Source organism: Macaca fascicularis, chromosome 15, assembly GCF_037993035.2.
Source record: "Macaca fascicularis isolate 582-1 chromosome 15, T2T-MFA8v1.1".
Taxonomy (NCBI): domain Eukaryota; kingdom Metazoa; phylum Chordata; class Mammalia; order Primates; family Cercopithecidae; genus Macaca; species Macaca fascicularis.
In genome coordinates this window covers 22,025,518-22,047,823 of record NC_088389.1, presented here as the reverse complement: position 1 = coordinate 22,047,823, position 22,306 = coordinate 22,025,518, and positions in this window count along the sequence as shown.

Sequence of the window (22,306 nt, the reverse complement as noted above, 5' to 3'; positions counted from 1 at the left end):
CTGTCTTAGCGAAAGGCTTCTTGAGGGGAAAGCTGTAACTCTGTGAGATGATTTCACAGAACACAAAGAAGTTTCTCAGAAAGCTTCTTTCTCTTTGTTATCGGAGGATATTTCCTTTGGCCCTATTGTCTTCAAAGGGATCCGAAATATCTGTTCTCATATTCCACAGAAATAAGGCTAGCAAAGAGATCCACGAAATAAAGATGTAACTCTGTGAGATGAATTAACAGAACACTAAGCAGTTTCTCAGAAAGCTTCTTTCCAGATTTTATCTGAGGATATTTCCTTTTTCACCATAGCCCTCTAGGGGCTTCCAAATATCACTTTGCCAATTCCACAAGAACTGTCTTAGCGAAAGGCTTCTTGAGCGGAAAGCTTTTACTCTGTGAGATGATTTCACAGAACACAAAGAAGTTTCTCAGAAAGCTTCTTTCTCTTTGTTATCGGAGGATATTTCCTTTGGCCCTATAGTCTTCAAAGGGATCCGAAATATCTGTTCTCAGATTCCACAGAAATAAGGCTAGCAAAGAGATCCACGAAATACAGATGAAACTGTGTGAGATGAATTAACAGAACACTAAGCAGTTTCTCAGAAAGCTTCTTTCCATATTTCATCTGAGGATATTTCCTTTTTCACCATAGCCCTCCAGGGGCTTCCAAATATCACTTTGCCAATTCCACAAGAACTGTCTTGGCGAAAGGCTTCTTGAGGGGAAAGCTGTAACTCTGTGAGATGATTTCACAGAACACAAAGATGTTTCTCAGAAACCTTCTTTCTCTTTGTTATCTGAGGATATTTCCTTTGGCCCTGTACTCTCCAAAGGGATCCGAAATATTTGTTCTCAGATTCCACAGAAATAAGGCTAGCAAAGAGATCCATGAAATACAGATGTAACTCTGTGAAATGAATTACCAGAACACTAAGCAGTTTCTCAGAAAGCTTCTTTCCAGATTTCATCTGAGGATATTTCCTTTTGCACCGTAGCCCTCTATGGGCTTCCAAATATCACTTTGCCAATTCCACAAGAACTGTCTTGGCGAAAGGCTTCTTGACGGGAAAGCTGTAACTCTGTGAGATGATTTCACAGAACTCAAAGAAGTTTCTCAGAAAGCTTCTTTCTCTTTGTTATCGGAGGATATTTCCTTTGGCCCTATATTCTTCAAAGTGTTCCGAAATATCTGCTCTCAGATTCCACAGAATTAAGGCTAGCAAAGAGATCCACGAAATACAGATGTAACTCTGTGGGATGAATTAACAGAACACTAAGCAGTTTCTCAGAAAGCTTCTTTCCAGATTTCATCTGAGGATATTTCCTTTTTCACCATAGCCCTCTAGGGGCTTCCAAATATCACGTTGCCAATTCCACAAGAACTGTCTTAGCGAAAGGCTTCTTGAGGGGAAAGCTGTAACTCTGTGAGATGATTTCACAGAACACAAAGAAGTTTCTCAGAAAGCTTCTTTCTCTTTGTTATCGGAGGATATTTCCTTTGGCCCTATTGTCTTCAAAGGGATCCGAAATATCTGTTCTCATATTCCACAGAAATAAGGCTAGCAAAGAGATCCACGAAATACAGATGAAACTCTGTGAGATGAATTAACAGAACACTAAGCAGATTCTCAGAAAGCTTCTTTCCAGATTTTTTCTGAGGATATTTCCTTTAGCACCGTAGCCCTCTAGGGGCTTCCAAATATCACTTTGCCAATTGAACAACAACTATCTTAGCGAAAGGCTTGTTGAGGGGAAAGCTGTAACTCCGTGAGATGATTTCACAGAACCCAAAGAAGTTTCCCAGAAAGCTTCTTTCTCTTTGTTTTCGGAGGATATTTCCTTTGGCCCTATAGTCTTCAAAGGGATCCGAAATATCTATTCTCAGATTCCACAGAAATAAGGCTAGCAAAGAGATCCACGAAATACAGATGTAAATCTGTGAGATGAATTAACAGAACACTAAGCAGTTTCTCAGAAAGCTTCTTTCCTGATTTATCGGACGATATTTCCTTTTTCACCGTAGCCCTCTATGCGCTTCCCAATACCACTTTGCCAATTCCACAAGACCTGCCTTATCGAAAGGCTTCTTGAGGGGAAAGCTGTAACTCTGTGAGATGATTTCACAGAACACAAAGAGGTTTCTCAGAAAGCTTCTTTCTCTTCGTTATCGGAGGATATTTCCTTTGGCCCTATAGTCTTCAAATTGATCCGAAATATCTGTTCTCAGATTCCACAGAAATAAGGCTAGCAAAGAGATCCACGAAATACAGATGTAACTCTGTGAGATGAATTAACAGAACACTAAGCACTTTCTCAGAAAGCTTCTTTCCAGATTTCATCTGAGGATATTTCCTTTTTCACCATAGCCCTCTATGGGCTTCCAAATATCACTTTGCCAATTCCACAAGAACTGTCTTAGCGAAAGGCTTCTTGACGGAAAAGCTGTAACTCTCTGAGATGATTTCACAGAACACAAAGAAGTTTGTCAGAAAGCTTCTTTCTCTTTGTTATCGGAGGATATTTCCTTTGGCCCTGTAGTCTTCAAAGGGATCCAAAATATCTGTTCTCAGATTCCACAGAAATAAGGCTAGCAAAGAGATCCACGAAATACAGATGTAACTCTGTGAGATGAATTAACAGAACACTAAGCACTTTCTCAGAAAGCTTCTTTCCAGATTTCATCTGAGGATATTTCCTTTTTCACCATAGCCCTCTAGGGGCTTCCAAATATCACGTTGCCAATTCCACAAGAACTGTCTTAGCGAAAGGCTTCTTGAGGGGAAAGCTGTAACTCCGTGAGATGATTTCACAGAACACAAAGAAGTTTCGCAGAAAGCTTCTTTCTCTTTGTTATCGGAGGATATTTCCTTTGGCCCTATAGTCTTCAAAGGGATCCGAAATATCTGTTCTCAGATTCCACAGAAACAAGGCTAGCAAAGAGATCCACGAAATACAGATGTAAATCTGTGAGATGAATTAACAGAACACTAAGCAGTTTCTCAGAAAGCTTCTTTCCAGATTTCATCGGACGATATTTGCTTTTTCACCGTAGCCCTCTATGGGCTTCCCAATACCACTTTGCCAATTCCACAAGACCTGTCTTATCGAAAGGCTTCTTGAGGGGAAAGCTGTAACTCTGTGAGATGATTTCACAGAACACAAAGAAGTTTCTCAGAAAGGTTCTTTCTCTTTGTTATCGGAGGATATTTCCTTTGGCCCTATAGTCTTCAAAGGGATCCGAAATATCTGTTCTCAGTTTCCACAGAAATAAGGCTAGCAAAGAGATCCACGAAATACAGATGAAACTGTGTGAGATGAATTAACAGAACACTAAGCTGTTTCTCAGAAAGCTTCTTTCCATATTTCATCTGAGGATATTTCCTTTTTCACCATAGCCCTCTAGGGGCTTCCAAATATCACTTTGCCAATTCCACAAGAACTGTCTTAGCGAAAGGCTTCTTGAGGGGAAAGCTGCAACTCTGTGAGATGATTTCACAGAACACAAAGAAGTTTCTCAGAAAGCTTCTTTCTCTTTGTTATCGGAGGATATTTCCTTTGGCCCTATAGTCTTCAAAGGGATCCGAAATATCTGTTCTCAGATTCCACAGAAATAAGGCTAGCGAAGAGATCCACGAAATACAGATGTAACTCTGTGAGATGAATTCACAGAACACTAAGCAGTTTCTCAGAAAGCTTCTTTCCAGATTTCATCGGACGATATTTCCTTTTTCACCGTAGCCCTCTATGGGCTTCCCAATACCACTTTGCCAATTCCACAAGACCTGCCTTATCGAAAGGCTTCTTGAGGGGAAAGCTGTAACTCTGTGAGATGATTTCACAGAACACAAAGAGGTTTCTCAGAAAGGTTCTTTCTCTTTGTTATCGGAGGATATTTCCTTTGGCCCTATAGTCTTCAAAGGGATCCGAAATATCTGTTCTCAGATTCCACAGAAATAAGGCTAGCAAAGAGATCCACGAAATACAGATGTAACTCTGTGAGATGAATTAACAGAACACTAAGCACTTTCTCAGAAAGCTTCTTTCCAGATTTCATCTGAGGATATTTCCTTTTTCACCATAGCCCTCTGTGGGCTTCCAAATGTCACTTTGCCAATTCCACAAGAACTGTCTTAGCTAAAGGCTTCTTGACGGAAAAGCTGTAACTCTCTGAGATGATTTCACAGAACACAAAGAAGTTTGTCAGAAAGCTTCTTTCTCTTTGTTATCGGAGGATATTTCCTTTGGCCCTATAGTCTTCAAAGGGATCCGAAATATCTGTTCTCAGATTCCACAGATATGAGGCTAGCAGAGAGATCCACGAAAAACAGATGTAACTCTGTGAGATGAATTAACAGAACACTAAGCAGTTTCTCAGAAAGCTTCTTTCCAAATTTCATTGGAGGATATTTCCTTTTTCACCATAGCCCTCTATGGGCTACCCAATATCACTTTGCCAATTCCACAATAAATGTCTTAGCGAAAGGCTTCTTGAGGGGAAAGCTGTAACTCTGTGAGATGATTTCACAGAACACAAAGAAGTTTCTCAGAAAGGTTCTTTCTCTTTGTTATCGGAGGATATTTCCTTTGGCCCTATAGTCTTCAAAAGGATCTGAAATATCTGTTCTCAGATTCCACAGAAATAAGGCTAGCAAAGAGATCCACGAAATACAGATGTAACTCTGTGAGATGAATTCACAGAACACTAAGCAGTTTCTCAGAAAGCTACTTTCCAGATTTCATCTGAGGATATTTCCTTTTTCACCATAGCCCTCTATGGGCTTCCAAATATCACTCTGCCAATTCCACAAGAACTGTCTTAGCGAAAGGCTTCTTGAGGGGAAAGCTGTAACTCTGTGAGATGGTTTCCCAGAACACAAAGAAGTTTCTCAGAAAGCTTCTTTCTCTTTGTTATCGGAGGATATTTCCTTTGGCCCTATAGTCTTCAAAGGGATCCGAAATATCTGTTCTCAGATTCCACAGAAATAAGGCTAGCAAAGAGATCCACGAAATACAGATGTAACTCTGCGAGATGAATTAACAGAACATTAAGCAGTTTCTCAGAAAGCTTCTTTCCATATTTCATCTCAGGATATTTCCTTTTTCACCATAGCCCTCTAGGGGCATCCAAATAACACTTTGCCAATTCCACAAGAACTGTCTTAGCGAAAGGCTTCTTGAGGGGAAAGCTGTAACTCTGTGAGATGATTTCACAGAACACAAAGATGTTTCTCAGAAAGCTTCTTTCTCTTTGTTATCGGAGGATATTTCCTTTGGCCCTGTACTCTTCAAAGGTATCCGAAATATTTGTTCTCAGATTCCACAGAAATAAGGCTAGGAAAGAGATACACGAAACACAGATGTAACTCTGTGAGATGAATTAACAGAACACTAAGCAGTTTCTCAGAAAGCTTCTTTCCAGATTTCATCTGAGGATATTTCCTTTTTCACCATAGCCCTCTAGGGGCTTCCAAATATCACTTTGCCAATTCCACAAGAACTGTCTTAGCGAAAGGCTTTTTGAGGGGAAAGCTGTAACTCTGTGAGATGATTTCAGAGAACACAAAGAAGTTTCTCAGAAAGCTTCTTTCTCTTTGTTATCGGAGGATATTTCCTTTGGCCCTATTGTCTTCAAAGGGATCCGAAATATCTGTTCTCATATTCCAAAGAAATAAGGCTAGCAAAGAGATCCACGAAATACAGATGGAACTCTGTGAGATGAATTAACAGAACACTAAGCAGTTTCTCAGAAAGCTTCTTTCCAGATTTTATCTGAGGATATTGCCTTTTGCACCGTAGCCCTCTAGGGGTTTCCAAATATCACTTTGCCAATTGAACAACAACTATCTTAGCGAAAGGCTTGTTGAGGGGAAAGCTGTAACTCCGTGAGATGATTTCACAGAACACAAAGAAGTTTCTCAGAAAGCTTCTTTCTCTTTGTTTTCGGAGGATATTTCCTTTGGCCCTATAGTCTTCAAAGGGATCCGAAATATCTGTTCTCAGATTCCACAGAAATAAGGCTAGCAAAGAGATCCACGAAATACAGATGTAAATCTGTGAGATGAATTAACAGAACACTAAGCACTTTCTCAGAAAGCTTCTTTCCAGATTTCATCTGAGGATATTTCCTTTTTCACCATAGCCCTCTATGGGCTTCCAAATGTCACTTTGTCAATTCCACAAGAACTGTCTTAGCGAAAGGCTTCTTGACGGAAAAGCTGTAACTCTCTGAGATTATTTCACAGAACACAAAGAAGTTTGTCAGAAAGCTTCTTTCTCTTTGTTATCGGAGGATATTTCCTTTGGCCCTATAGTCTTCAAAGGGATCCGAAATATCTGTTCTCAGATTCCACAGATATAAGGCTAGCAGAGAGATCCACGAAAAACAGATGTAACTCTGTGAGATGAATTAACAGAACACTAAGCAGTTTCTCAGAAAGCTTCTTTCCAAATTTCATTGGAGGATATTTCCTTTTTCACCATAGCCCTCTATGGGCTACCCAATATCACTTTGCCAATTCCACAATAACTGTCTTAGCGAAAGGCTTCTTGAGGGGAAAGCTGTAACTCTCTGAGATGATTTCCCAGAACACAAAGAAGTTTCTCAGAAAGCTTCTTTCTCTTTGTTATCGGAGGATATTTCCTTTGGCCCTATAGTCTTCAAAGGGATCCGAAATATCTGTTCTCAGATTCCACAGAAATAAGGCTAGCAAAGAGATCCACGAAATACAGATGTAACTCTGTGAGATGAATTCACAGAACACTAAGCAGTTTCTCAGAAAGCTACTTTCCAGATTTCATCTGAGGATATTTCCTTTTTCACCATAGCCCTCTATGAGCTTCCAAATATCACTTTGCCAATTCCACAAGAACTGTCTTAACGAAAGGCTTCTTGAGGGGAAAGCTGTAACTCTGTGAGATGATTTCCCAGAACACAAAGAAGTTTCTCAGAAAGCTTCTTTCTCTTTGTTATCGGAGGATATTTCCTTTGGCCCTATAGTCTTAAAAGGGATCCGAAATATCTGTTCTCAGATACCACAGAAATAAGGCTAGCAAAGAGATCCACGAAATACAGATGTAACTCTGCGAGATGAATTAACAGAACACTAAGCAGTTTCTCAGAAAGCTTCTTTCCAGTTTTCATCTGAGGATATTTCCTTTTTCACCAAAGCCCGCTATGGGCTTCCAAATATCTCTTTGCCAATTCCACAAGAACGGTCTTAGCGAAAGGCTTCTTGAGGGGAAAGCTGTAACTCTGTGAGATGATTTCACAGAACACAAAGAAGTTTCTCAGAAAGCTTCTTTCTCTTTGTTATCGGAGGATATTTCCTTTGGCCCTATAGTCTTCAAAGGGATCCGAAATATCTGTTCTCAGATTCCACAGAAATAAGGCTAGCAAAGAGATCCACGAAATACAGATGAAACTGTGTGAGATGAATTAACAGAACACTATGCAGTTTCTCAGAAAGCTTCTTTCCATATTTCATCTGAGCATATTTCCTTTTTCACCATAGCCCTCTAGGGGCTTCCAAATATCACTTTGCCAATTCCACAAGAACTGTCTTAGAGAAAGGCTTCTTGAGGGGAAAGCTGTAACTCTGTGAGATGATTTCACAGAACACAAAGATGTTTCTCAGAAAGCTTCTTTCTCTTTGTTATCGGAGGATATTTCCTTTGGCCCTGTACACTTCAAAGGGATCCGAAATATTTGTTCTCAGATTCCACAGAAATAAGGCTAGCAAAGAGATCCACGAAATACAGATGTAACTCTGTGAGATGAATTAGCAGAACACGAAGCAGTTTCTCAGAAAGCTTCTTTCCAGATTTTATCAAGGGATATTTCCTTTTTCACCATAGCCCTCTAGGGGCTTCCATATATCACTTTGCCAATTCCACAAGAACTGTCTTAGTGAAAGGTTTCTTGACGGGAAAGCTGTAAATCTGTGAGGTGATTTCACAGAACACAAAGAAGTTTCTCAGAAAGCTTCTTTGTCTTTGTTATCGGAGGATATTTCCTTTGGCCCTATAGTCTTTAAAGGGATCCGAAATATCTGTTCTCAGATTAAACAGAAATAAGGCTAGCAAAGAGATCCACGAAATACAGATGTAACTCTGTGAGATGAATTAACAGAACACTAAGCAGTTTCTCAGACAGCTTCTTTTCAGATTTCATCTGAGGATATTTCCTTTTTCAACATAGCCCTCTATGGGCTTCCCAATATCACTTTGCCAATTCCACAAGAACTGCCTTATCGAAAGGCTTCTTGTCGGGAAAGCTGTAACTCTGTGAGATGATTTCACAGAACACAAAGAAGTTTCTCTCAAAGTTTCTTTCTCTTTGTTATCTGAGGATATTTGCTTTTGCCCTATAGTCTTCAAAAGGATACGAAATATCTGTTCTCAGATTCCACAGAAATAAGGCTAGCAAATAGATCCACGAAATACAGATGTAACTCTGTTAGATGAATTAACAGAACGCTAAGCAGTTTCTCAGAAAGCTTCTTTCCAGATTTCATCTGAGGATATTTCCTTTTTCACCATAGCCCTCTATGGGCTTCCCAATATCACTTTGCCAATTCCACAAGAACAGTCTTAGCGAAATGCTTCCTGAGGTGAAAGCTGTAACACGGTGAGTTGATTTCACAGAACACAAAGAAGTGTCTCAGAAAGCTTCTTTCTCTTTGTTAACGGAGGATATTTCCTTTGGCCCTATAGTCTTCAAAGGGATCCGAAATATCTGTTCTCACATTCCACAGAAATAAGGCTAGCAAAGAGATCCACGAAATACAGATGTAACTCTGTGAGATGAATTAACAGAACACTAAGCAGTTTCTCAGAAAGCTTCTTCCCAGATTTCATCTGAGGATATTTCCTTTTCACCATAGCCCTCTATGGGCTTCCAAATATCACTTTGCCAATACCACAAGAACAGTCTTAGTGAAAGGCTTCTTGAGGGGAAACATGTAACTCTGTGAGATGATTTCACAGAACACAAAGAGGTTTCTCAGAAAGCTTCTTTCTCTTTGTTATCGGAGGATATTTCCTTTGGCCCTATAGTCTTCAAAGGGATCCGAAATATCTGTTCACAGATTCCACAGAAATAAGTCTGGCAAAGATTTCCACAAAATACAGATGTAACTCTGTGAGATGAATTAACAGAACGCTAAGCAGTTTCTCAGAAAGCTTCTTTCCAGATTTTATCTGAGGATATTTCCTTTAGCACCGTAGCCCTCTAGGGCCTTCCAAATATCACTTTGCCAATTGAACAACAACTATCTTAGCGAAAGGCTTGTTGAGGGGAAAGCTGTAACTCCGTGAGATGATTTCACAGAACACAAAGAAGTTTCTCAGAAAGCTTCTTTCTCTTTGTTTTCGGAGGATATTTCCTTTGGCACTATAGTCTTCAAAGGGATCCGAAATATCTGTTCTCAGATTCCACAGAAATAAGGCTAGCAAAGAGATCCACGAAATACAGATGTAACTCTGTGAGATGAATTACCAGAACACTGAGCAGTTTCTCAGAAAGCTTCTTTCCAGATTTCATCTGAGGATATTTCCTTTTTCTCCATAGCCCTCTATGGGCTTCCAAATATCACATTGCCAATTCCACAAGAACTGTCTTAGCGAAATTCTTCTTGAGGTGAAAGCTGTAACTCTGTGAGATGATTTCACAGAACACAAAGAAGTTTCTCAGAAAGCTTCTTTCTCTTTGTTATCGGAGGATATTTCCTTTGGCCCTATAGTCTTCAAAGTGATCCGAAATATCTGTTCTCAGATTCCACAGAAATAAGGCTAGCAAAGAGATCCACGAAATACAGATGTAACTCTGTGAGATGAATTAACAGAACACTAAGCAGTCTCTCAGAAAGCTTCTTTCCAGATTTCGTCTGAGGATATTTCCTTTTTCCCATAGCCCTGTATGGGCTTCCAAATATCACTTTGCCAATTCCAGAAGAACTGTCTTAGCGAAATTCTTCTTGACGGGAATGCTGTAACTCTGTGAGATGATTTCACAGAACACAAAGAAGTTTCTCAGAAAGCTTCTTTCTCTTTGTTATGGGAGGATATTTCCTTTGGCCCTATAGTCTTCAAAGGGATCCGAAATATCTGTTCTCAGATTCCACAGAAATAAGGCTAGCAAAGAGATCCACGAAATACAGATGTAACTCTGGGAGATGAATTAACAGAACACTAAGCAATTTCTCAGAAAGCTTCTTTCCAGATTTCATCTGAGGATATTTCCTTTTTCACCGTAGCCCTCTAGGGGCTTCCAAATATCACTTTGCCAATTCCACAAGAACTGTCTTAGCGAAAGGCTTCTTGAGGGGAAAGCTGTAACTCTGTGAGATGATTTCACAGAACACAAAGAAGTTTCTCAGAAAGCTTCTTTCTCTTTGTTATCGGAGAATATTTCCTTTGGCCCTATAGTCTTCAAAGGGATCCGAAATATCTGTTCTCAGATTCTACAGAAATAAGGCTAGCAAAGAGGTCCACGAAATACAGATGTAACTCTGTGAGGTGAATTAACAGAACACTAAGCAGTTTCTCAGAAAGCTTCTTTCCAGATTTCATGTGAGGATATTTCCTTTTTCACCATAGTCCTCTAGGGGCTTCCCAATATCACTTTGTCAATTCCACAAGAACTGCCTTATCGAAAGGCTTATTGAGGGGAAAGCTGTAACTCTGTGAGATGATTTCACAGAACACAAAGAAGTTTCTCAGAAAGCTTCTTTCTCTTTGTTATCGGAGGATATTTCCTTTGGCCCTGTAGTCTACAAAGGGATCCGAAATATCTGTTCTCAGATTCCACAGGAATAAGGCTAGAAAAGAGATCCACGAAATACAGATGTAACTCTGTGAGATGAATTAACAGAACACTAAGCAGTTTCTCAGAAAGCTTCTTTCCAGGTTTCATCTAAGGATATTTCCTTTTTCACCATAGCACTGTACAGGCTTCCAAATATCACTTTGCCAATTCCACAGGATCTGTCTTAGTGAAATTCTTCTTGACGGGAAAGCTGTAACTCTGTGAGATGATTTCACAGAACACAAAGAAGTTTCTCAGAAAGCTTCTTTCTCTTTGTTATCGGAGGATATTTACTTTGACCCTATACTCTTCAAAGGGATCCGAAATATCTGCTCTCAGATTCCACAAAATAAGGCTAGCAAAGAGATCCACGAAATACCGATGTAACTCTGGGAGATGAATTAACAGAACACTAAGCAGTTTCTCAGAAAGCTTCTTTCCAGATTTCATCTGAGGATATTTCCTTTTTCAACATAGCCCTCAATGGGCTTCACAATATCACTTTGCCAATTCCACAAGAACTGCCATATCGAAAGGCTTCTTGAGGGGAAAGCTGTAACTCTGTGAGATGATTTCACAGAACACAAAGAAGTTTCTCAGAAAGGTTCTTTCTCTTTGTTATCGGAGGATATTTCCTTTGGCCCTATAGTTTTCCAAGGGATCCAAAATATCTGTTCTCAGATTCCACAGTAATAAGGCTAGCAAAGAGATCCACGAAATACAGATGTAACTCTGTGGGTTGAATTAACAGAACACTAAGCAGTTTCTCAGAAAGCTTCTTTCCAGATTTCATCTGAGGATATTTCCTTTTTCACCATAGCCCTCTATGGGCTTCCAAATATCACTTTGCCAATTCCACAAGAACTGTCTTAGCGAAATTCTTCTTGAGGTGAAAGCTGTAACTCTGTGAGATGATTTCACAGAACACAAAGAAGTTTCTCAGAAAGCTTCTTTCTCTTTGTTATCGGAGGATATTTCCTTTGGCCCTATAGTCTTCAAAGGGATCCGAAATATCTGTTCTCAGATTCCACAGAAATAAGGCTAGCAAAGAGATCCACGAAATACAGATGTAACTCTGTGAGATGAATTCACAGAACACTAAGCAGTTTCTCAGAAAGCTACTTTCCAGATTTCATCTGAGGATATTTCCTTTTTCACCATAGCCCTCTATGGGCTTCCAAATATCACTTTGCCAATTCCACAAGAACTGTCTTTGCGAAAGGCTTCTTGAGGGGAAAGCTGTAACTCTGTGAGATGATTTCCCAGAACACAAAGAAGTTTCTCAGAAAGGTTCTTTCTCTTTGTTATCGGAGGATATTTCCTTTGGCCCTATAGTCTTCAAAGGGATCCGAAATATCTGTTCTCAGATTCCACACAAATAAGGCTAGCAAAGAGATCCACGAAATACAGATGAAACTGTGTGAGATGAATTAACACAACACTAACAGTTTCTCAGAAAGCTTCTTTCCAGATTTCATCTGAGGATATTTCCTTTTTTACCATAGCCCTCTAGGGGCTTCCAATTATCACTTTGCCAATTCCACAAGAACTGTCTTAGCAAAAGGCTTCTTGAGGGGAAAGCTGTAACTCTGTGAGATGATTTCACAGAACACAAAGATATTTCTCAGAAAGCTTCTTTCTCTTTGTTATCGGAGGATATATCCTTTGGCCCTGTACTCTTCAAAGGGATCCGAAATATTTGTTCTCAGATTCCACAGAAATAAGGCTAGCAAAGAGATCCATGAAATACAGATGTAACTCTGTGAGATGAATTACCAGAACACTAAGCAGTTTCTCAGAAAGCTTCTTTCCAGATTTCATCTGAGGATATTTCCTTTTTCACCATAGCCCTCTAGGGGCTTCCAAATATCACGTTGCCAATTCCACAAGAACTGTCTTAGCGAAAGGCTTCTTGAGGGGAAAGCTGTAACTCTGTGAGATGATTTCACAGAACACAAAGATGTTTCTCAGAAAGCTTCTTTCTCTTTGTTATCCGCGGATATTTACTTTGGCCCTATAGTCTTCAAAGGGATCCGAAATATCTGTTCTCAGATTCCACAGAAATAAGGCTAGCAAAGAGATCCACGAAATACCGATGTAACTCTGTGAGATGAATTAACAGAACACTAAGCAGTTTCTCAGAAAGCTTCTTTCCAGATTTCATCTGAGGATATTTCCTTTTTCACCATAGCCCTCTATAGGCTTCACAATATCACTTTGCCAATTCCACAAGAACTGCCATATCGAAAGGCTTCCTGAGGGGAAAGCTGTAAATCTGTGAGATGATTTCACAGAACACAAAGAAGTTTCTCAGAAAGCTTCTTTCTCTTTGTTATCGGAGGATATTAACTTTGGCCCTATAGTCTTCCAAGGGATCCGACATATCTGTTCTCAGATTCCACAGAAATAAGGCTAGCAAAGAGATCCACGAAATACAGATGTAACTCTGTGAGATGAATTTACAGAACACTAAGCAGTCTCTCAGAAAGCTTCTTTCCAGATTTCATCTGAGGATATTTCCTTTTTCCCATAGCCCTGTATGGGCTTGCAAATATCACTTTGCCAATTCCAGAAGAACTGTCTTAGCGAAATTCTTCTTGACGCGAATGCTGTAACTCTGTGAGATTATTTCACAGAACACAAAGAAGTTTCTCAGAAAGCTTCTTTCTCTTTGTTATCGGAGGATATTTCCTTTGGCCCTATAGTCTTCAAAGGGATCCGAAATATCTGTTCTCAGATTCCACAGAAATAAGGCTAGCAAAGAGATCCACGAAATACAGATGTAACTCTGGGAGATGAATTAACAGAACACTAAGCAGTTTCTCAGAGCTTCTTTCCAGATTTCATCTGAGGATATTTCCTTTTTCACCATAGCCCTCTAGGGGCTTCCAAATATCACTTTGCCAATTCCACAAGAACTGTCTTAGCGAAAGGCTTCTTGAGGGGAAAGCTGTAACTCTGTGAGATGATTTCACAGAACACAAAGAAGTTTCTCAGAAAGCTTCTTTCTCTTTGTTATCGGAGAATATTTCCTTTGGCCCTATAGTCTTCAAAGGGATCCGAACTATCTGTTCTCAGATTCCACAGAAATAAGGCTAGCAAAGAGGTCCACGAAATACAGATGTAACTCTGTGAGATGAATTAACAGAACACTAAGCAGTTTCTCAGAAAGCTTCTTTCCAGATTTCATCTGAGGATATTTCCTTTTTCACCATAGTCCTCTAGGGGCTTCCCAATATCACTTTGCCAATTCCACAAGAACTGCCTTATCGAAAGGCTTATTGAGGGGAAAGCTGTAACTCTGTGAGATGATTTCACAGAACACAAAGAAGTTTCTCAGAAAGCTTCTTTCTCTTTGTTATCGGAGGATATTTACTTTGGCCCTATAGTCTTCAAAGGGATCCGAAATATCTGTTCTTAGATTCCGCAGAAATAAGGCTAGCAAAGAGATCCACGAAATACCGATGTAACTCTGTGAGATGAATTAACAGAACACTAAGCAGTTTCTCAGAAAGCTTCTTTCCAGATTTCATCTGAGGATATTTCCTTTTTCACCATAGCCCTCTATGGGCTTCCAAATATCACTTTGCCAATTCCACAAGAACTGTCTTAGCGAAAGGCTTCTTGAGGGGAAAGCTGTAACTCTGTGAGATGATTTCACAGAACACAAAGAAGTTTCTCAGAAAGCTTCTTTCTCTTTCTTATCGGAGAATATTTCCTTTGGCCCTATAGTCTTCAAAGGGATCCGAACTATCTGTTCTCAGATTCCACAGAAATAAGGCTAGCAAAGAGGTCCACGAAATACAGATGTAACTCTGTGAGATGAATTAACAGAACACTAAGGAGTTTCTCAGAAAGCTTCTTTCCAGATTTCATCTGAGGATATTTCCTTTTTCACCATAGTCCTCTAGGGGCTTCCCAATATCACTTTGCCAATTCCACAAGAACTGCCTTATCGAAAGGCTTATTGAGGGGAAAGCTGTAACTCTGTGAGATGATTTCACAGAACACAAAGAAGTTTCTCAGAAAGCTTCTTTCTCTTTGTTATCGGAGGATATTTCCTTTGGCCCTATAGTCTTCAAAGGGATCCGAAATATCTGTTCTTAGATTCCGCACAAATAAGGCTAGCAAAGAGATCCACGAAATACCGATGTAACTCTGTGAGATGAATTAACAGAACACTAAGCAGTTTCTCAGAAAGCTTCTTTCCAGATTTCATCTGAGGATATTTCCTTTTTCACCATAGCCCTCTATGGGCTTCCAAATATCACTTTGCCAATTCCACAAGAACTGTCTTAGCGAAATTCTTCTTGAGGTGAAAGCTTTTACTCTGTGAGATGATTTCACAGAACACAAAGAAGTTTCTCAGAAAGGTTCTTTCTCTTTGTTATCAGAGGATATTTCCTTTGGCCCTATAGTCTTCAAAGGGATCCGAAATATCTGTTCTCAGATTCCACAGAAATAAGGCTAGCAAAGAGATCCACGAAATACAGATGAAACTGTGTGAGATGAATTAACAGAACACTAAGCAGTTTCTCAGAAAGCTTCTTTCCATATTTCATCTGAGGATATTTCCTTTTTCACCATAGCCCTCCAGGGGCTTCCAAATATCACTTTGCCAATTCCACAAGAACTGTCTTAGCGAAAGGCTTCTTGAGGGGAAAGCTGTAACTCTGTGAGATGATTTCACAGAACACAAAGATGTTTCTCAGAATGCTTCTTTCTCTTTGTTATCGGAGGATATTTCCTTTGGCCCTGTACTCTTCAAAGGGATCCGAAATATTTGTTCTCAGATTCCACAGAAATAAGGCTAGCAAAGAGATCCATGAAATACAGATGTAACTCTGTGAAATGAATTACCAGAACACTAAGCAGTTTCTCAGAAAGCTTCTTTCCAGATTTCATCTGAGGATATTTCCTTTTGCACCGTAGCCCTCTATGGGCTTCCAAATATCACTTTGCCAATTCCACAAGAACTGTCTTGGCGAAAGGCTTCTTGACGGGAAAGCTGTAATTCTGTGAGATGATTTCACAGAACTCAAAGAAGTTTCTCAGAAAGCTTCTTTCTCTTTGTTATCGGAGGATATTTCCTTTGGCCCTATATTCTTCAAAGTGATCCGAAATATCTGCTCTCAGATTCCACAGAATTAAGGCTAGCAAAGAGATCCACGAAATACAGATGTAACTCTGTGGGATGAATTAACAGAACACTAAGCACTTTCTCAGAAAGCTTCTTTCCAGATTTCATCTGAGGATATTTCCTTTTTCACCATAGCCCTCTAGGGGCTTCCAAATATCACGTTGCCAATTCCACAAGAACTGTCTTAGCGAAAGGCTTCTTGAGGGGAAAGCTGTAACTCTGTGAGATGATTTCACAGAACACAAAGAAGTTTCTCAGAAAGCTTCTTTCTCTTTGTTATCGGAGGATATTTCCTTTGGCCCTATTGTCTTCAAAGGGATCCGAAATATCTGTTCTCATATTCCACAGAAATAAGGCTAGCAAAGAGATCCACGAAATAAAGATGTAACTCTGTGAGATGAATTAACAGAACACTAAGCAGTTTCTCAGAAAGCTTCTTTCCAGATTTCATCTGAGGATATTTCCTTTTTCACCATAGCCCTCTAGGGGCTTCCAAATATCACGTTGCCAATTCCACAAGAACTGTCTTAGCGAAAGGCTTCTTGAGGGGAAAGCTGTAACTCTGTGAGATGATTTCACAGAACACAAAGAAGTTTCTCAGAAAGCTTCTTTCTCTTTGTTATCGGAGGATATTTCCTTTGGCCCTATTGTCTTCAAAGGGATCCGAAATATCTGTTCTCATATTCCACAGAAATAAGGCTAGCAAAGAGATCCACGAAATACAGATGAAACTCTGTGAGATGAATTAACAGAACACTAAGCAGATTCTCAGAAAGCTTCTTTCCAGATTTTTTCTGAGGATATTTCCTTTAGCACCGTAGCCCTCTAGGGGCTTCCAAATATCACTTTGCCAATTGAACAACAACTATCTTAGCGAAAGGCTTGTTGAGGGGAAAGCTGTAACTCCGTGAGATGATTTCACAGAACACAAAGAAGTTTCTCAGAAAGCTTCTTTCTCTTTGTTTTCGGAGGATATTTCCTTTGGCCCTATAGTCTTCAAAGGGATCCGAAATATCTATTCTCAGATTCCACAGAAATAAGGCTAGCAAAGAGATCCACGAAATACAGATGTAAATCTGTGAGATGAATTAACAGAACACTAAGCAGTTTCTCAGAAAGCTTCTTTCCTGATTTATCGGACGATATTTCCTTTTTCACCGTAGCCCTCTATGCGCTTCCCAATACCACTTTGCCAATTCCACAAGACCTGCCTTATCGAAAGGCTTCTTGAGGGGAAAGCTGTAACTCTGTGAGATGATTTCACAGAACACAAAGAGGTTTCTCAGAAAGCTTCTTTCTCTTCGTTATCGGAGGATATTTCCTTTGGCCCTATAGTCTTCAAATTGATCCGAAATATCTGTTCTCAGATTCCACAGAAATAAGGCTAGCAAAGAGATCCACGAAATACAGATGTAACTCTGTGAGATGAATTAACAGAACACTAAGCACTTTCTCAGAAAGCTTCTTTCCAGATTTCATCTGAGGATATTTCCTTTTTCACCATAGCCCTCTATGGGCTTCCAAATATCACTTTGCCAATTCCACAAGAACTGTCTTAGCGAAAGGCTTCTTGACGGAAAAGCTGTAACTCTCTGAGATGATTTCACAGAACACAAAGAAGTTTGTCAGAAAGCTTCTTTCTCTTTGTTATCGGAGGATATTTCCTTTGGCCCTGTAGTCTTCAAAGGGATCCAAAATATCTGTTCTCAGATTCCACAGAAATAAGGCTAGCAAAGAGATCCACGAAATACAGATGTAACTCTGTGAGATGAATTAACAGAACACTAAGCACTTTCTCAGAAAGCTTCTTTCCAGATTTCATCTGAGGATATTTCCTTTTTCACCATAGCCCTCTAGGGGCTTCCAAATATCACGTTGCCAATTCCACAAGAACTGTCTTAGCGAAAGGCTTCTTGAGGGGAAAACTGTAACTCCGTGAGATGATTTCACAGAACACAAAGAAGTTTCGCAGAAAGCTTCTTTCTCTTTGTTATCGGAGGATATTTCCTTTGGCCCTATAGTCTTCAAAGGGATCCGAAATATCTGTTCTCAGATTCCACAGAAACAAGGCTAGCAAAGAGATCCACGAAATACAGATGTAAATCTGTGAGATGAATTAACAGAACACTAAGCAGTTTCTCAGAAAGCTTCTTTCCAGATTTCATCGGACGATATTTCCTTTTTCACCGTAGCCCTCTATGGGCTTCCCAATACCACTTTGCCAATTCCACAAGACCTGTCTTATCGAAAGGCTTCTTGAGGGGAAAGCTGTAACTCTGTGAGATGATTTCACAGAACACAAAGAAGTTTCTCAGAAAGGTTCTTTCTCTTTGTTATCGGAGGATATTTCCTTTGGCCCTATAGTCTTCAAAGGGATCCGAAATATCTGTTCTCAGTTTCCACAGAAATAAGGCTAGCAAAGAGATCCACGAAATACAGATGAAACTGTGTGAGATGAATTAACAGAACACTAAGCTGTTTCTCAGAAAGCTTCTTTCCATATTTCATCTGAGGATATTTCCTTTTTCACCATAGCCCTCTAGGGGCTTCCAAATATCACTTTGCCAATTCCACAAGAACTGTCTTAGCGAAAGGCTTCTTGAGGGGAAAGCTGCAACTCTGTGAGATGATTTCACAGAACACAAAGAAGTTTCTCAGAAAGCTTCTTTCTCTTTGTTATCGGAGGATATTTCCTTTGGCCCTATAGTCTTCAAAGGGATCCGAAATATCTGTTCTCAGATTCCACAGAAATAAGGCTAGCGAAGAGATCCACGAAATACAGATGTAACTCTGTGAGATGAATTCACAGAACACTAAGCAGTTTCTCAGAAAGCTTCTTTCCAGATTTCATCGGACGATATTTCCTTTTTCACCGTAGCCCTTTATGGGCTTCCCAATACCACTTTGCCAATTCCACAAGACCTGCCTTATCGAAAGGCTTCTTGAGGGGAAAGCTGTAACTCTGTGAGATGATTTCACAGAACACAAAGAGGTTTCTCAGAAAGGTTCTTTCTCTTTGTTATCGGAGGATATTTCCTTTGGCCCTATAGTCTTAAAAGGGATCCGAAATATCTGTTCTCAGATTCCACAGAAATAAGGCTAGCAAAGAGATCCACGAAATACAGAAGTAACTCTGCGAGATGAATTAACAGAACACTAAGCAGTTTCTCAGAAAGCTTCTTTCCAGTTTTCATCTGAGGATATTTCCTTTTTCACCAAAGCCCGCTATGGGCTTCCAAATATCTCTTTGCCAATTCCACAAGAACGGTCTTAGCGAAAGGCTTCTTGAGGGGAAAGCTGTAACTCTGTGAGATGATTTCACAGAACACAAAGAAGTTTCTCAGAAAGCTTCTTTCTCTTTGTTATCGGAGGATATTTCCTTTGGCCCTATAGTCTTCAAAGGGATCCGAAATATCTGTTCTCAGATTCCACAGAAATAATGCTAGCAAAGAGATCCACGAAATACAGATGAAACTGTGTGAGATGAATTAACAGAACACTATGCAGTTTCTCAGAAAGCTTCTTTCCATATTTCATCTGAGCATATTTCCTTTTTCACCATAGCCCTCTAGGGGCTTCCAAATATCACTTTGCCAATTCCACAAGAACTGTCTTAGAGAAAGGCTTCTTGAGGGGAAAGCTGTAACTCTGTGAGATGATTTCACAGAACACAAAGATGTTTCTCAGAAAGCTTCTTTCTCTTTGTTATCGGAGGATATTTCCTTTGGCCCTGTACACTTCAAAGGGATCCGAAATATTTGTTCTCAGATTCCACAGAAATAAGGCTAGCAAAGAGATCCACGAAATACAGATGTAACTCTGTGAGATGAATTAGCAGAACACGAAGCAGTTTCTCAGAAAGCTTCTTTCCAGATTTTATCAAGGGATATTTCCTTTTTCACCATAGCCCTCTAGGGGCTTCCATATATCACTTTGCCAATTCCACAAGAACTGTCTTAGTGAAAGGTTTCTTGACGGGAAAGCTGTAAATCTGTGAGGTGATTTCACAGAACACAAAGAAGTTTCTCAGAAAGCTTCTTTGTCTTTGTTATCGGAGGATATTTCCTTTGGCCCTATAGTCTTTAAAGGGATCCGAAATATCTGTTCTCAGATTAAACAGAAATAAGGCTAGCAAAGAGATCCACGAAATACAGATGTAACTCTGTGAGATGAATTAACAGAACACTAAGCAGTTTCTCAGACAGCTTCTTTTCAGATTTCATCTGAGGATATTTCCTTTTTCAACATAGCCCTCTATGGGCTTCCCAATATCACTTTGCCAATTCCACAAGAACTGCCTTATCGAAAGGCTTCTTGTCGGGAAAGCTGTAACTCTGTGAGATGATTTCACAGAACACAAAGAAGTTTCTCTCAAAGTTTCTTTCCCTTTGTTATCTGAGGATATTTGCTTTTGCCCTATAGTCTTCAAAAGGATCCGAAATATCTGTTCTCAGATTCCACAGAAATAAGGCTAGCAAATAGATCCACGAAATACAGATGTAACTCTGTTAGATGAATTAACAGAACGCTAAGCAGTTTCTCAGAAAGCTTCTTTCCAGATTTCATCTGAGGATATTTCCTTTTTCACCATAGCCCTCTATGGGCTTCCCAATATCACTTTGCCAATTCCACAAGAACAGTCTTAGCGAAAGGCTTCCTGAGGTGAAAGCTGTAACACTGTGAGTTGATTTCACAGAACACAAAGAAGTGTCTCAGAAAGCTTCTTTCTCTTTGTTAACGGAGGATATTTCCTTTGGCCCTATAGTCTTCAAAGGGATCCGAAATATCTGTTCTCACATTCCACAGAAATAAGGCTAGCAAAGAGATCCACGAAATACAGATGTAACTCTGTGAGATGAATTAACAGAACACTAAGCAGTTTCTCAGAAAGCTTCTTCCCAGATTTCATCTGAGGATATTTCCTTTTCACCATAGCCCTCTATGGGCTTCCAAATATCACTTTGCCAATACCACAAGAACAGTCTTAGTGAAAGGCTTCTTGAGGGGAAAGATGTAACTCTGTGAGATGATTTCACAGAACACAAAGAGGTTTCTCAGAAAGCTTCTTTCTCTTTGTTATCGGAGGATATTTCCTTTGGCCCTATAGTCTTCAAAGGGATCCGAAATATCTGTTCACAGATTCCACAGAAATAAGTCTGGCAAAGATTTCCACAAAATACAGATGTAACTCTGTGAGATGAATTAACAGAACGCTAAGCAGTTTCTCAGAAAGCTTCTTTCCAGATTTCATCTGAGGATATTTCCTTTTCACCATAGCCCTCTATGGGCTTCCAAATATCACTTTGCCAATTCCAGAAGAACAGTCTTAGTGAAAGGCTTCTTGAGGGGAAAGCTGTAACTCTGTGAGATGATTTCACAGAACACAAAGAGGTTTCTTAGAAAGCTTCTTTCTCTTTGTTATCAGAGGATATTTCCTTGGCCCTATAGTCTTCAAAGGGATCCGAAATATCTGTTCTGATTCCACAGAAATAAGGCTAACAAAGAGATCCACGAAATACAGATGTAACTCTGTGAGATGAATTAACAGAACACTAAGCAGTTTCTCAGAAAGCTTCTTTCCAGATTTTATCTGAGGATATTTCCTTTTGCACCGTAGCCCTCTAGGGGCTTCCAAATATCACTTTGCCAATTGAACAACAACTATCTTAGCGAAAGGCTTGTTGAGGTGAAAGCTGTAACTCCGTGAGATGATTTCACAGAACACAAAGAAGTTTCTCAGAAAGCTTCTTTCTCTTTGTTTTCGGAAGATATTTCCTTTGGCCCTATAGTCTTCAAAGGGATCCGAAATATCTGTTCTCAGATTCCACAGAAATAAGGCTAGCAAAGAGATCCACGAAATACAGATGTAAATCTGTGAGATGAATTAACAGAACACTAAGAAGTTTCTCAGAAAGCTTCTTTCCAGATTTCATCGGACGATATTTCCTTTTTCAGCATAGCCCTCTATGGGCTTCCCAATACCACTTTGCCAATTCCACAAGACCTGCCTTATCGAAAGGCTTCTTGAGGGGAAAGCTGTAACTCTGTGAGATGATTTCACAGAACACAAAGAGGTTTCTCAGAAAGCTTCTTTCTCTTTGTTATCGGAGGATATTTCCTTTGGCCCTATAGTCTTCAAAGGGATCCGAAATATCTATTCTCAGATTCCACAGAAATAAGGCTAGCAAAGAGATCCACGAAATACAGATGTAACTCTGTGAGATGAATTAACAGAACACTAAGCGCTTTCTCAGAAAGCTTCTTTCCAGATTTCATCTGAGGATATTTCCTTTTTCACCATAGCCCTCTATGGGCTTCCAAATATCACTTTGCCAATTCCACAAGAACTGTCTTAGCGAAAGGCTTCTTGAC